The sequence below is a fragment of the Cynoglossus semilaevis genome, chromosome 10 (genome assembly GCF_000523025.1).
Source record: "Cynoglossus semilaevis isolate Cse_v1.0 chromosome 10, Cse_v1.0, whole genome shotgun sequence".
Classification (NCBI taxonomy): domain Eukaryota; kingdom Metazoa; phylum Chordata; class Actinopteri; order Pleuronectiformes; family Cynoglossidae; genus Cynoglossus; species Cynoglossus semilaevis.
The window spans coordinates 3,835,972-3,850,822 of record NC_024316.1 but is presented as its reverse complement, the minus strand read 5'-3'; the positions used below and the strand labels follow the sequence as shown (position 1 = coordinate 3,850,822).

General features: G+C 40.4%; 3 non-coding genes across 3 annotated transcripts; 2 read left to right on the top strand and 1 right to left on the bottom strand.

Annotated features, from left to right (window-relative positions):
• The first annotated feature begins 10,016 nt into the window (after positions 1-10,016).
• Positions 10,017-10,103, top strand: trnay-gua (transfer RNA tyrosine (anticodon GUA)). Its single transcript is given in 2 exon segments — positions 10,017-10,053; positions 10,068-10,103. It is a non-coding gene; the product is annotated as a tRNA-Tyr (tRNA).
• A 1,466-nt stretch (positions 10,104-11,569) lies between these two features.
• trnay-gua (transfer RNA tyrosine (anticodon GUA)) lies at positions 11,570-11,656 on the top strand. The gene is given in 2 exon segments: positions 11,570-11,606; positions 11,621-11,656. It is a non-coding gene; the product is annotated as a tRNA-Tyr (tRNA).
• A 605-nt stretch (positions 11,657-12,261) lies between these two features.
• On the bottom strand, positions 12,262-12,333 carry trnae-uuc (transfer RNA glutamic acid (anticodon UUC)). The gene has a single exon. It is a non-coding gene; the product is annotated as a tRNA-Glu (tRNA).
• Between the last annotated feature and the right edge of the window lie 2,518 nt (positions 12,334-14,851).

Below are 14,851 nucleotides of genomic sequence, written 5' to 3'. Positions count from 1 at the left end.
CATCCATCCATCCATCCCATCCACCTACCTACCTACTTACTTACCTACCTACCCATCCATCCAGCCATCTATCTAGCTATCTATCTATTCATCCTCCATCCATCCATCCATCCATCCGTCCGTCCATTTGTCTATCTATCTATCTATCTAATCTATCTATCTATCCATTGTTCGTCCGTCCGTCCGTCCATCCGTCCGTCCATCCGTCCGTCCAAGCCACTGCTGAAGGACCATTCAGAGACTCTATCATCCATAAACTCCAAAAAGCATCTTAAAAGTCAAACAGTCATTTCCAAATGTTGAATTGAAACTTTGCATGATGGGATATATCAAGTCAATACCGATGCTTTTTTGCATAACAGGTTATTTATATCATGATGGCAGAAGATGAATGAGTTGACCCTCATTCTTCAGTCTGTTTCCATGGCCTGCGGCTGCCTCTTTCCCATCAGTTTTTCTAAGCTGTTTCTATTTAAAGTACAGCAACTGACTCACTCCTGCCATATAATTACTTCCTCACTGACGAGGCGCCGCCTTTACTGCACAGTAAATGAGACGTGAAGAGAAAGAGAGGAAGGGCGGAGGCCGCAGGGAAATCCCTCTAAAATGGGGGTATCCCCCCCTGATAAAGGAACCCCACCCCCACTCCCATGTTTTTCGCCCACTACCTTCTGAAACCCACAAGCACCATATGTGACGTCTGGAAACTGTAACTTGCAGCGCCTGCGTTTCCATCCCATCTCTTTTTCCATGCCTCACCACAGGAGCGTGGCCACGTATGCCTCTAATTTGTTCCCAATGGCGGGAAATCCATTCCCATCCTCAACCATGGGCCCACACATCCTGCTGCTGTGGAGGAGGAGGGGGAGAGAGAGAGGAGTGAGTTCACAGCTGAGAGCGGGAAGAAACAAAGCTTGAGCCGAGGTTGACAATTTGTAGAGACGACAAATATCACATATGTTCACGAGGTGCAACGTGTGGGTACGAAAACGCCGAACAACGACGTGCAGGAACCTCAGCGGCTCTGAATCAGTGCTGACGTAGCAGTTCCACTCCTGCAGAACGCAGCCAGTCTGGCAGACAGAAAGTCAGCCGTAACGCTGCCTCACTGTCGTTTCGTCAAAAGTGACTTCTGGAAGTTTCCTGCAGCAGTTTGGAAACAGTTACGTGTATAGCCTGCATCAGTCATGCATCATCAATGAGTATTTTCTTCCAGTTTGTTTACATTAAAAAAGGAACTCTACTTACTCTGAATTAGTGATGGATGAATTCCTAAATTTCCTGGAGGGAACTCTGAAGGGATTAATAAAGTTATATCTTTCTAGTAAAGTTTTATCTATCTATCTATCTATCTATCTATCTATCTATCTATCTATCCATCTATCTATCTATCCATCTATCTATCTATCCATCTATCTATCTATCCATCTATCTATCTATCCATCTATCTATCTATCTATCTACTGGGCTGTATCAGATTTTTTGATTCGTTACTAATTCCTTTTTTTTGGCTTTATAGTTTTTGATGCCGATATCAATACTTTGTGTAATTTCTTTTCTACCCCAATATGACAAATACTGGTCATTTTTAGGTTTAGGTTTATAGGGACAAAGATTGTTCAAATGTTCAAAAACCATAATCTTTCTCATATCCTGTGATCAACTTCAGTTCTGAGTTAATATTCTGACAATTGTTATTATTTTGCTTATTGATCAGACTTATATTTCAAAATGTATATTTCCTCTGTCAACAAATGTATCTGCTGTACTCTTTCTGTTAATAGCTATGGCTGTTATGAATTAGATACCCCAGTAGATGGCGATGGTGAGCTATATCACTCCATAAATAAATTTGCGCAACGGTGAGTTGCATCAATCAGCGCGTATTGCTCAAAAAGGGGGCCCCATCTGCAAACGTGCGGCCTGTTGCGCAGTGCGTGTTCTGCGTACAGGGCGGGGCGGCTCTGACTACAGTGTACAGTTGCACCGGTCACACCAAGATTTGATGGCGACGATATGATATGATATGTTCAGATATGTTCATGTCAGGAACACTGTACTGACGTGTGTAGCGCTGAGTCTATACAGTTGCACCGGTCACACCTAGATTTGATGGCGACGTAACCACGGAAAGTCGTAGGTTGACGACATCTAAGAAAAATAATTAATATACTAGAGAGTCAAACCTCACCTTGTTCCAGATATGTTCATGTCAGGAACACTCTGTACTGACGTGTGTAGCGCTGAGTCTCCACTAAATGGAGCCGTACACCTCCAAGACAAGCACTCTGTTTTTATCCATAAACTACGTGTGATAACAGTGGTAACATAGTGTGATTATATTTCAATAAGAAGAAAATGTTTCTGCCACTGAATGTTTTTCATGGATTATTTATGATTGTTGTTTATCAGTAAGTGTGAGCAGCTGTGTTGGTGTCACGTGGTTTTTGCCGCTTACAGGCACAGATTTGTGCTGTTCTACCTTCCTTGCTACTCCATGTTCAATTTCTGTGTCCAGAGATCACGTAGCTTTGTCCACCGTTGACCTGCGACCTGGGAGCGGCGGTTGCTGACCACAGACTGATCTGAAGAATGCAGCAGATACCAGACGTCCACTCCTCTTTGTTGTTTTTTTTTTCCTTCCTCCTCCCAGAATTGTCTCTCCTCTGTCCCACTTCAAACATTCTCAGTCTTTTATAAGATGTAATTTCTCACTAATTTCACTGACATCTTTTCCAGCTATTTCTCTCCCCTTTGCTATCTTAGGCTCATTTTCCTCCTGCGTGCATTCTATCCAGATTTGTTTGCAGTTCTTTTGTGATTCACCTAATTACTTCCTGATTCTGTGTATTTTCCATCTCTTCCATCGCCCGCTGACCTTCTGGCTGTAGAGCCAGCACTCAGATCCTCTTCTCCACACCCGTCTCCTCCCAGGAATGTGCTGTTTGTACGTAAACACAACAAGGACTGATAAGGACGTGTTTACACAAGGACAGCTTCTCTGACCAGCAGTACAGTCAGAGGAGGTGGAGTGGAGAGGGGGTGGGGGGCAGGAGCAGGAGGAGGAGGAGGAGGAGGACAAGTGTCCTGAAGGAGGGCTGTTTTGTGGAGAGAGACAGGGCCGGATTGAAGAATTCCGAAGGATGGGGGTTATCTTTGGGGAAGTGAATGGGACAGTACCTGAGGGAAAGCTTCTGTTTCTGTTAAACATAGTGCTGTCAATTGGTGTCGTTGGGTTACAGTTAACGTGAGAAGACATTTATTTAATGCTTAATAAATTATAATTATTATTTTTATCTTTTGAGATTAAAGCACAGCAATAGAAATAAAATTAAACTTTTTAAAAAATCCTGCAAGTACCCTTTAAAACCCTTAATTTCCTACTTTGGTGACAAGCCAGGACAGTGTAATTGAAATTTCCTGTAAATTATACCTGAAGGTCAGATGTTTGGAGATGATTTCCTCAGTATAGTTTTGTTGCGTTTTCAGAGCAATTCCATGAAATATATGTGATCCCTTTAAAAAAAAAAAACGAGCTTCTGCTTTTAGACTACATTATGTTCTGTACAGTGAAAAACAAGTCTAAAGGTGAGTGAACTTTGCCTCGTCCCTACAGATCAGACAGAACAAACTCTCCTGTCACGACTCTGACAGAATGTAACCTCAAACTTGTTTGAATAAATGTCTCCTAGCAAGAAGAGAAAATTATATATAATTAGAATATTTATTTAAATATATATATATATATATACACACACATTTGCAATGAGTTGCCAGAGAAATCTCATTCATTTTAATTAAGTAAATTATTACTTAAATATTAACTAATTATTTAATAAATGTGAGAAGGGAACTTGTACCTGGAGAATTTTCTTTTTTTTTTATGTTCTAGGATAACAGAACTTTCAAATGCGGTTTGCTGTCTCTTACTGACTTTAAAAACTGTCCTTCACTGTTGTGTAATATTTGCACGTTCTCTGTACCTTCTTATATTTAGCACATGAAAATTGAAATGAAAAATATTTTTTGTCTAGATCTAATTTAACCTTTTATGTTTCTGCCTCTGCAGATAAAAAAGACACTGGAATAGCAACTAATTCAGTTTGTTTTTGTTTTTTTTTTGGGGCGGGGGCTTAATTCCTATAGGACTTCTTTATGATCAAATCTGTCCTTAATTAAAAAAGACTTCTGGACATATCCAGTTCACTCTGACTCAGACAGATAGATAGAGAGAGAGATGCATGGGGAAAATGATTGTCATCAATATCATCATCATCATCATCATCATCAGCCCGATGCGTCCCCAGTGGACGTCTCTCCTTAGTGATGGAGACCTATGATAACATCCTTTCAAAGCACACGAGACAGGACCTAATTGGCGGGGACTCCGAACTCACTGTGGACGGACTCCATATCCTGGAGCTGTACAATTCTCTGATGCACCGATCTGTAGTGACAGGAAGGCTCTTACATAACAGGATCAGATTACATGCAAACCACACACACACACACAAACAATGGCTGCATTTACTTCAGCTGTGGTACGAACACCCACAGCTGGACACTGCCTTGGTAAGACGACACCAACCTGAGCCTAAGCATCCATGTTATTTTAAATATGCAGATTTGTTTTTCATAAGCAGCTGAGGTTAATTGATTCAGTTTTAAGACGCAAAACCTCAATGTCATTTCAAGGTTGCCTTGCTGTCAGAAGGGGGCACTGTAGTGCAGGTGTTTGACTGTACAGGTAGATCAGCAGGTGAAGTGTCAGGTGTGCAGTAATCCTTGCGGCGGTTGCTCTTGTTGTCGTCCTTGGTTGCGTAATCTTTGGCCCAGCTGGTGCAGGGTGTGTGTGTGTGTGTGTGAGTGTGTTCTAAGAAGCTGTGAGGACACAATGTTGCTTTTCGATTACCTTCGCAAGGACATTTTAACAAAACAAATGAATGAATAAAAAAATTCAAGGACGTTTCTCAGGGTCTGGACCAGGGGTGTCAAACATACGGCCTGTGGGCTAAAACCGGCCCGCTAGGGTGTTTGATATGGCCTGCTTGATGAATTTTGAAAAACAAAAAAATACAATAAATAAAAATAACAAAAATAAATACTTCATGTTTGGGATATTTTGTAAAATTATATTTCATTAACTATGAATAAATATAAATATATATATATTTAATACACTTGCATGAAAACAAAGGGGAAAACATGGTTATTTATAGTTAATTCTGCTAATACACTTGCATGAAAACATGGTTATTTATAGTTAATTCTGTTCTGATTGCACTGGTCTGGCCCACTTGACATCTAATTAGTTTGTATGTGGCTCCTGAACCAACCTGAGTTTGACAAGCCCTGGACTAAAGTGTGTTTATGGCTTAAATAAAGGTCACTTTCTACTATTCTACTATTTCTACTAAACTGAAGAATGTACCACTGTCTAACTAGAGATGTGTGTGTGTGGTTGAGGTATAACTATCCTTGTGGGGACATTTCTTTGGTAAATGCTTTGTGGTGGGGGACCCTTTGTCCTTGTGGGGACATTTGCCACATGCTTTGTGGTGGGGACCCTTTGTCCTTGTGGGGACATTTTTCAGGTGCCCATTAGGAAGGAGACTAGAATAAAGTCCAGGTTAAGGTAAGCATTCAGCTTAGACATACGTTTTTAATGGTTAATGTTTGAGTACATTAGGGACGGTATTATGTCTAGGTGTGTGTATGTGTGTAGGTGTGTAGGTGTAGTTGAGCGTGTGGTCTTATCAGCATTCGGAGTGCCAGAATTTAAAGGCGTTTCCAACAGTTTTCCAGCACAATGCCTTGTAAAGATAATAAACTGTTCATTCCTACAAAATAAACAAAAACACAGCTACTGTTATCTGGACGCAGCACACAGGCCCCCGCAGGAAATCACAGGCCCCTAACACCAGACCACTCCCTGCTCCGCTAGCTTCCCTTCGAAAAAAAAAGAAAAGAAAAATAAACCAAATCATTTCATTGCACCTTTGACATGAATTACTTTACAACACGTCTCTCCTTTTGTCCAGAGGTAGGCAGGACTCTTCCTCTCCGCAGCAGCCGGATATTGTGATCTGCCAGTAATTTGCCCTGAGGCCACACTGGGCTCCGCTGTAAGACCTGTCGACCGACCTGCTTACAACCACAGTGACCGTGCACAGGGCTGTGAGTGTAAACACTCAACGTAAGGGAAGAGCCGTCTCTCCTGTGACACCTGTCTGAACGAGAGGTGTTTGAACAATGAAGTTCACACAGCAGATGGTGACATGGGAAGAAATTAAAATAAGAGAGGAGGAGGAGGAGACTAAAATCCCAGTTGTGTAGATCTGGGGAGGGCGGAGCTTATGATGACAAATCACCTTTGTCCTGTTAGAAAAGACGGATAAAAATAGAAAGGAAGTACTTAGAATGCTTAATGGAACACAAATAAAGGCGCGAGATTATGCCTTCAGACGACAACCACACCCAACGCACACACAATTACACACACAGATTTGGATAGGGAAAATTGAAATTTGTCTAAAAGTTAGTTTGAGTGACACTAACCTACACCTCAGTCAGTGTTAATTACAAACGTGTGTCTGTGAGTGGGTGTGTTTGACTGTCCTGCCTGCAGTCCAGAACGGTCCCATTGAAAATGTCTGCAGGGAGGGAATCAGACAGCGACCTCGAGCTTTGCAGCAAATACGCAATCGTTTACCTAGAATCTTTAGATGTGCTATTAATTAGGTTTTTGGTTTTAACTTCTATGACTATGGGTCATTAGTGTTTCAGAACATACTGCACTGTGACTGGCGTAAAAGGAGGCAGGTGTCAAACCGTAAAACAATAACTGCAGCGGTTTCACAATACCTTCAGTGACACATGTCACACATGAGTGTAGTAAAACATAAAATGCGGTGTGTTTGATAAAGTTCTGTTCTTTCACCAGGGCGTGTGGGCGGCTTTTAATTTCACATAACTCTCATTTCCTCACCATTGATAAGTACTGAAAGGTATTTTTATTGATTGATGGCTGGGTGTGGAGCTTGTTGACTCACAGCCCAGGTGTGGACCACCATCAATAATTGACACTGTCAGCGCTCAGATGGGAACAGGAAGGTATTCATGGTAGTACACAAACAGTTGTACAAACATGGTACAACCCTGGCACTGTTGAGCAGGAGCAAACATGTTCACAACGCTGGTATCGGCGTTACAGTATCTGGACACTTTATATACTGATGTAGGAAATCAACAGACTGACAGACAAGCTAACAGCAGTGACTGTGGAAAATGCTGCTAAATATATAATGGATCATTTGTGGTCTTTTGAGATACTTTACATCAAGGGTTCCCAACTCCCGGTCCGGGGGCCAGTCCTGGTTAGTAGGTAATTTTGTACTGGGCCGCAGTGCAAAAGAGTAAAAAAAAAAAAAAAAGTACTTCAGTTTTTATAGATTGTTTGTGGTCTTTTGAGATACCTTAAATCAGGGGCTCCCAATCTATGGTCCAGGGACCGGTGTTGGTCCGTAGGTCATTTGATACGGTCCCATTACCGGTCATTTAGGTGTGGAAAACGTACAGTTTTACGAATTTACTTCAATCAACAAGCATCAAAAAGATTCAAGATAATCTCACTGAGTCCACGACGGTAAATAAGTCTACGACTAATGACTCAAGCCTCCAATTCTATGAAAAACTATACACATTAATTAAATATATTTGAGTACAATTTGAGAGTTTACGTGATTTTTCTCGACATGTTTCAATGAATCACCAACAACGACAAGTCTGAAATACAAACCTCTACCTTGTTGTTTGTCTGTAACAATATATTTAGGTGTTTATATTAACCTTGCTTAATCACGATAAATCGTGATCAATCCACAGCTACTCTGCGATTCGTAAATTATAAGGTTTAACAGTGTGGTGATTTGCTGCTGCTGTTGTCTTCTTTTTACAGCTGCACTGAATCAGGAGATAACGAGCCAGAGCACTGGGGGGCGTGGCCTCCAATTAAGGAAGGGTGGTATTTAAGCTCCAGCTCCAGATGGAGTCAGTGCCAGAGAGTCTTACGCTGCTACTGGCAGCTTCCCTGTCATTTGGTGAACTTGTTGGCTCTTCTCATGCTTCAAAGTAATTCCTGTATTTACTGTTGTTTTCACTCTTAGTTTTGGATTCAGCCCACTGCTTTGTTCTTGTACTTTTTTGGAGTTTTTTTTTCCACCCAGGATTTGACCATCGCTTCCACTTGTCAAAAAAGCAAACCTTGTTACTTATCAGTTTTCTTCTTCTAGGTCCTCCGTCTTGTATCAACCCATACGTAACAGACCTATTTTAATCATCAAATTCAAATATGGACATGACATTAAAGCGTACTGAGGATACTGTTTGCTACCTTTTAGCTTATTTTGAAAAATGATGTGATAAAATATAGCTGTGTTTCTGACCTAAGAAGTTATGTTTTGGCTCAATTTTAGTGGTTTATCAATCTGATGTCAAGATACTTCCTTGCTAACAGCAAACAAACCTAATGTTGCGTTTATTCATGTCAATCGTAAATTTGTTACTAGCTCATTCAAATATGAGGATGTTATTGTATTATCGTTTCTACAGCTCATTACAAATCAGTTGTGCCGCTCTAATTGAGTTCTGATCTGCCTCTCAGCTTCAATGATTTACTATAACCTCTATCACTAACGGGAGTGGAGACAACGGCCTCACATCCTTTTCTCCATGATAAGGTCACTGGCCCCATCCCAAAAACACACCCTACACACGATCCCCGCGCTATTAAATATCACTCCAAACTATGTGACACTCACAGCAGCGGAGGGCGCTCCTGAGCGAGGAGAAGACTTACACGGATAAGCCAAATTTGACACCTGACAGTAAGAAGGAAATTGTCTGAGCCGTCACTGAGAATTTATGGACTGACATAATCAGAATGATTGCCTCGGTGGGACACACCCCTGTTTGGTCGAGTCCAAATATCCTTTTAGCACAGCCTGTACAGACTGAAAGACAGAACACGTTTTATTTTGGTTTACTATACCTATAAGAGATTCCTTCTTCAGAACCTTTCATTTTTGACACGACTGTTTATATTCCTTATTTAGCTTGTCTGGGTTGACACCAACCCAGACAAGTGAGTAGTTTGACTACAAACACAGCCTTAGCCTACGGCTGTTGATCCAGCGTTGACCTAAATTAAGCAGCTGGATCGACCTGTCACTCACCAAACCTAAATGACACTTCTCTCACCACACACACTTTCAGTTGGTGTGTTCGTGGGTGTGTGTTACTTCAACCTGTGTGACCAGATCTGACAGGCGACACACACCAATAAGTGCACACACACAGAGAGAGAGAGTGAATGACTGTGGTGTTATTGTTGTTGTTAAATGATATTATTTTTATTGTTAATCTGTATCTGAAGAAAATCGAATGGATTATTTGTGGTCTTTTGAGATACTTTACATCTGTGGTCACTAATCTCCGGTCTGCGGACTAGTGCCGGTCCGTAGGTTATTTTGTACCGGGCCGCATTGGGAGACAGTAAAAGATGTACTTCAGTTTTATGGATTGTTTGTGGTCTTTTGAGGTACCTCACATCAGGGGTTCCCAACCCTCGGTCTAGGGACCGTTGTCAGCCCGTAGGACATTTGGTGCTGTCCAACTACAGGTCATTTGGTCGTGTGACACAGTAAGAAAATGTACTTCAGTTTTACTAATTTACTTCATTCAAAAAGATTAAAGATAAATTGACAATGTTTCAAACCATCTGGTCAGTCTCTGATACTAACAGAATAAAGATGTTTTATTTTGAACATCTCATGATCCTTCAACGATGGCGCGATATTACCGATCCACAGTAAGGCCTGATACCGTCAAAATGTACTTAAGTAAAAGTACAATAATCTATTCCCAAAATGACTTTTTTCCAAATTACTACTACTCAATTACAGTAACGTGAGTAAATGTAATTCATAACTTTCTATCTCTGTGGCCTGCACCCACCGCCTTCGATAGCTCAGTTGGTAGAGCGGAGGACTGTAGGCTGTGCAACAGTGATCCTTAGGTCGCTGGTTCAAATCCGGCTCGAAGGAAAATTGATTTTGTCCGTGTCATAATGTAGCAGTTAGCACGTCTGCCTCAGAAGCTGTATATGTCTCACCAAAAAACAAGCATCACAAACATGCTAGCCATGACTGTTTACTTCAGACACCAAGATGGACACTTTTAGCAATACTACCAACTCACTTCATATTCTACTTAGACACTAAAAGCCTTTATGATGAGAATTTGAAGGCGGATACATTTATTTTGCTCCGGTGGTATCTAACTATCTGACCCTGATTCATGGACACAGCTGGTATTTGGTACTGAATACCCATAAACAATGGAGTGGCCTTCAAAGACGACTTTGCTTTTCATAACCAGTAGATTAGGTAAGAAACAGCGTCAAGAACAGCAGGTTCTCTCTGAACAAACACACACACACGTACACACACACACATACACAAACAGAGCAGGACCACTCCCTGATGGACCTGCCGGCTGCGGGTCAAATCCCTAATAATTCATTCCACATGTTAAAGCACTTATCGGAATGGGTGTGGAACGACAGTCTGAGGAAAACATACGTTGGTTTTTTAACCAGTGATAAGATAAACTTCTCTGAAGGAAATATAAAATACTCATTCATTGCTCTTTGTTCACTGATTATTTGGAGGCCCAGAATGCATTCAATAGATATTAAAGTGTTTCCTGGGGCATATTTTTTATATGGATGTTGTCATTTGGCTTCAGTGTGTTCACACATTTATCTCACTAATCTATTATGTAATCTTTTGCAATACTCTTGAGTTATGTAAAACTGAACAAATGCCGTAATTGGGACACACAGTACTTATACATACTACCTTATCAGAGGTGGACAAAGTACTAAAAAAAGTAATTAAGTACAAATATCTTTACTTTGCTTACTAAATTCTACTCATGTAAAAAGTACCCACCCCAAAAGCTACTCGAGTAAAAGTAAAAAATACTCAATTTTAAATGTACTTTGAGTAAAGGTTACTTAGTTACTTTAAACTATCTGTTTTTAATCAATAATTCAAATACTAATACTTAGAATGAACTTAGAATGTTGGGTGCTGTGTTATGTAGCTATCAGGGATGCTAAGCTAAGTGAAGTCTTCGGGTGGGGGGGGGCGTTTTGTATCGCATGTTGAAGCAGAGATATGGCCAAGGATTTCCTTCTCTTTCTGAGTCATCTGCTCCACAGGAGCTTGGAAATCCTCAATCTCCATGTTTTGTTCAACACCAGCCATCATCCAATGACCGGATAGAGTCTGTCTCTTAGTCAACGTTATCTGGCTACATTAACACAGTGGGAAATCCCGCACATTTTTTTTTTCAATTACTGTTAATAACTTTTTTCCCGTACTTCAAAATGTACTTAAGTAAAAGTACAATTACCTATTCCCAAAACGGAAAAAATAATCCAAATTACTAATACTCAATTACAGTAATGTGAGTAAATGTAATTCATAACTTTCCATCTCTGTAGCCTTCGATAGCTCAGTTGGTAGAGCGGAGGACTGTAGGTTGTACAACAGTGATCCTTAGGTCGCTGGTTCAAATCCGGCTCAAAGGAAAATAGATTTTGTCCATTTCATAATGTAGCAGTTAGCGCGCCTGCCTCGGAATTTCACAGAGGAACCACATCCGCTTGCTAACAGCAAATCTGCTGTTATCCCTAAAATGGGATCAAAACAGTTCTTTTTTTTTTTAAGTCTGGAGGGTGCAATATTTATTGGGCGCCATTTGTAAAATTGATGATTTTTTTTTCTGTCACTTGTGGCGGAGAAAATGTCTGTTTGCAAATGTCTGCAAAGAAACAGAATTCCATGTTTTTTTTTCATTTTCTCTGGAGTCATCCTCAGACAAGTTCAGCAGAACCATTAGGCACTCCGTTAATCATTTGCACCGTTTGCCCCCATTTGGTGCATTCCAGTCCTTTCAGTGGTTTTTTTTTGCTCAGTTACTAAGAGCCTTGAATTCCACTCCCAGCAGTGAACCTTCTGGTAGATTATTCTGAGAAGAATGCAGAAGACAAGTTCACCATTATCTTTAACACAATCTGCTTACCTGCGCTTTAAAAACAGCACCGAAGGCTGCAAGTAAGAGGCAGAACAGCAGATGCAACAAGATGTTGTATATATATATATGGAAAATTCTATGGAACAGACTAAAAACTGTTTCCCATACCGGGAGTTGAACCCGGGCCGCCTGGGTGAAAACCAGGAATCCTAACCGCTAGACCATATGGGACTATAAATGGTAACATTATATATATATATTTGTGAAATATATGCTTAAGCAGGTAACGTCTAAATACATGGCTGAGAGTCACTTTGTCCATGTAAACAGTGTGTTTTCTGTCAGGTCTGTCAGTCTGCCTTTCCCCCTGCAGGTGGGGTTAATCAGTGTGATCACTCTCACCTGTGTCTGTCATCAGTCTCACTCCTGTCACCTGGTGACCTGGGTATATATACACCCCTCTCACACTATCTGTGTTAGTTCATTGGTGGTCAGGTTTGTTTGCCTGTCTTTTCCATGCCATGTGTTTTCATTTTTAGTTCTTGTTCCTAGTTTGTGTCTTGATCCAAGTTCATACTTTGATTCAGCCTGATCCTGTGTCCAATGAGTTTCTGTTATTTTTGCACTTTGTTAATACATTTCCTGCACTGAAAACAGCATCTTCTGAGAACTGCATTCTTGTACACTTTTTTTTTGTTCATAATGGTTTTCTTCTTCGCCTTCTTAAAAAGATGAAAGGTTCTCATGGCATGTCTGCTCAGGTTTAAGCACTTCTCCTCCTCCTCCTCCTCTTTCTGCTCCTCTTAGACCTGTTTCTGAAAGCAGGATTATGTGTTGTGGACAGAAGACAAGTGAGGAATTGGACACCTCACATTCTTCCCTGAAACCAATAAATCTGGCTTGGCCTCCACACTGAGGCTCTTGTTTGGCCTCCACTGTTTCTTTTTGCTCTTTCACTTTCTTTTATTGCTCTTTCACTTGATTCCGCTCTTAAATGTTTCTCCCATGATCTACGCCTGTATTTCCTGCCTCACTGTTTGCTGTAAGGGACAGTTTGTGAAGCCATTAGGGTTCTCCTCTTTGTCGCGCTCTATACCACCCCCTATTGCTGGAGATTCATGACTGCTGTCAAGGCTTAAATCATTCGTCTCCTATGTTTCAGGACCTTGGGAAAACACTGTTGTTGTTACAGAGGGTTGTTGTTACAGAAAAATGTCTGTGCCACGTCTTTATTAGCTTAGCTTTGACCTCAAATAGGTGGGAGAGTGAGGAGAGGTTATGTAAGAGCTGTATCTTTATACCTTAGCCTGTCACTGTACTGTAATCATTTTAGAATCTGTCGGTATTTTAAGAAACAACTTTTGGCTATTATTGTTGGTTTAAATCATTTACGTGATTTGCAGCAGAAACGGCTGCCATCTTGGACCGCTACGTAGGGCAACTCCACTTGACCAAACTTCATTAAAGTTGAGCTGCCCGTTTACGCATGCAAAACATAGACCAAAAGTGAGAAGAAAAAAAAACAACCCTTCACTGTTCCAGTGTCATCAGATTTCTTTAGTCTCGTGTTGATCACCATGTCGTTTTAGAAAATAATATTCCTATGATCAATGTTAATAAAACAGAAGCAGTCGTGCGATGTGTCTGTGCTTTTTCGTTGGATGATGGTCACAAAATAATCAACCAATTATCATTGTGATACGATGACGTGTACAGTGGTGTGTTGCAAACAGCTGCATATATCGGTTGATATCAGAATCACATGTTAAGTGTCTTGAACACGTGTCAAACTCAGGCCCGGGGGCCAAATCTGGCCCGCAAAGTAATTCTATTTGGCCCATGAGATCATATCAACTGTGTACTAGAGTTGGCCCATCATATATAGCCACTATATACTGGCAGGTATTGTAGTATTAGCTATGTTATAGCACATACATTTAGTTTTTATTTTTTGGTTTTGTTGTCGGCCTGTGGGGAAAAAAATATATATTAGAAAGGACCTCGAAATGCTACAGATAAAGAAACAAATGCCACCGATGTGTTTTATTTCAAATTTAATTTATAAAATTAAGCTTTGGTTGTTCCAGATTCAATCTTTACGCAAAACTAAAGTTTGTTTCCTATGACAAAATTCTACATTACTGATCTGGAGAGAAGGGAAAACATGCATATTTCCAGTCAGTTTTTCAATAAATATTACGTTTGCCACCTCTGGTTTAGACAATACCATCATAGCGGAGATCGGCAAAATATTTTATATTGGACATCTCTTATCATTTTGCACAATATGTGATACGTTGTTTGTTCTTCGTATTGTTTTGTATACCGTACAACTCGAGAAGCCACGCACAGCCTCTAACTCAACTGAAGTCCAAGAGGGCGCCGTGCTGCAAATTTTATACTAACTGGCTGCTATATTTTTTTTCACTCATATTACCAATATATTTTTAAATAAGTTTGCTTTATTTCTATCTATATTTTGCCATCTCTGAACATGTTCCGTTTACCTTTTTTGCTTGTCGACGACCACTCTGCACATAGCTAGGCCCACATGGAAAAATATCTTTGTTCTGAATGACAACATCTTTTAATGAAGTTCTGCAGAAATCTGCTTTCCTATAAACAGTCTACCTAACGTGACACATAGTTCTTGTGATATTTATTAACTTTTCTTTTGCCTCAAGCTGAATGAGTATCAACTGAAAAAATATTAATAATAATAAAAAACAATCTAACAAACAATCCTACT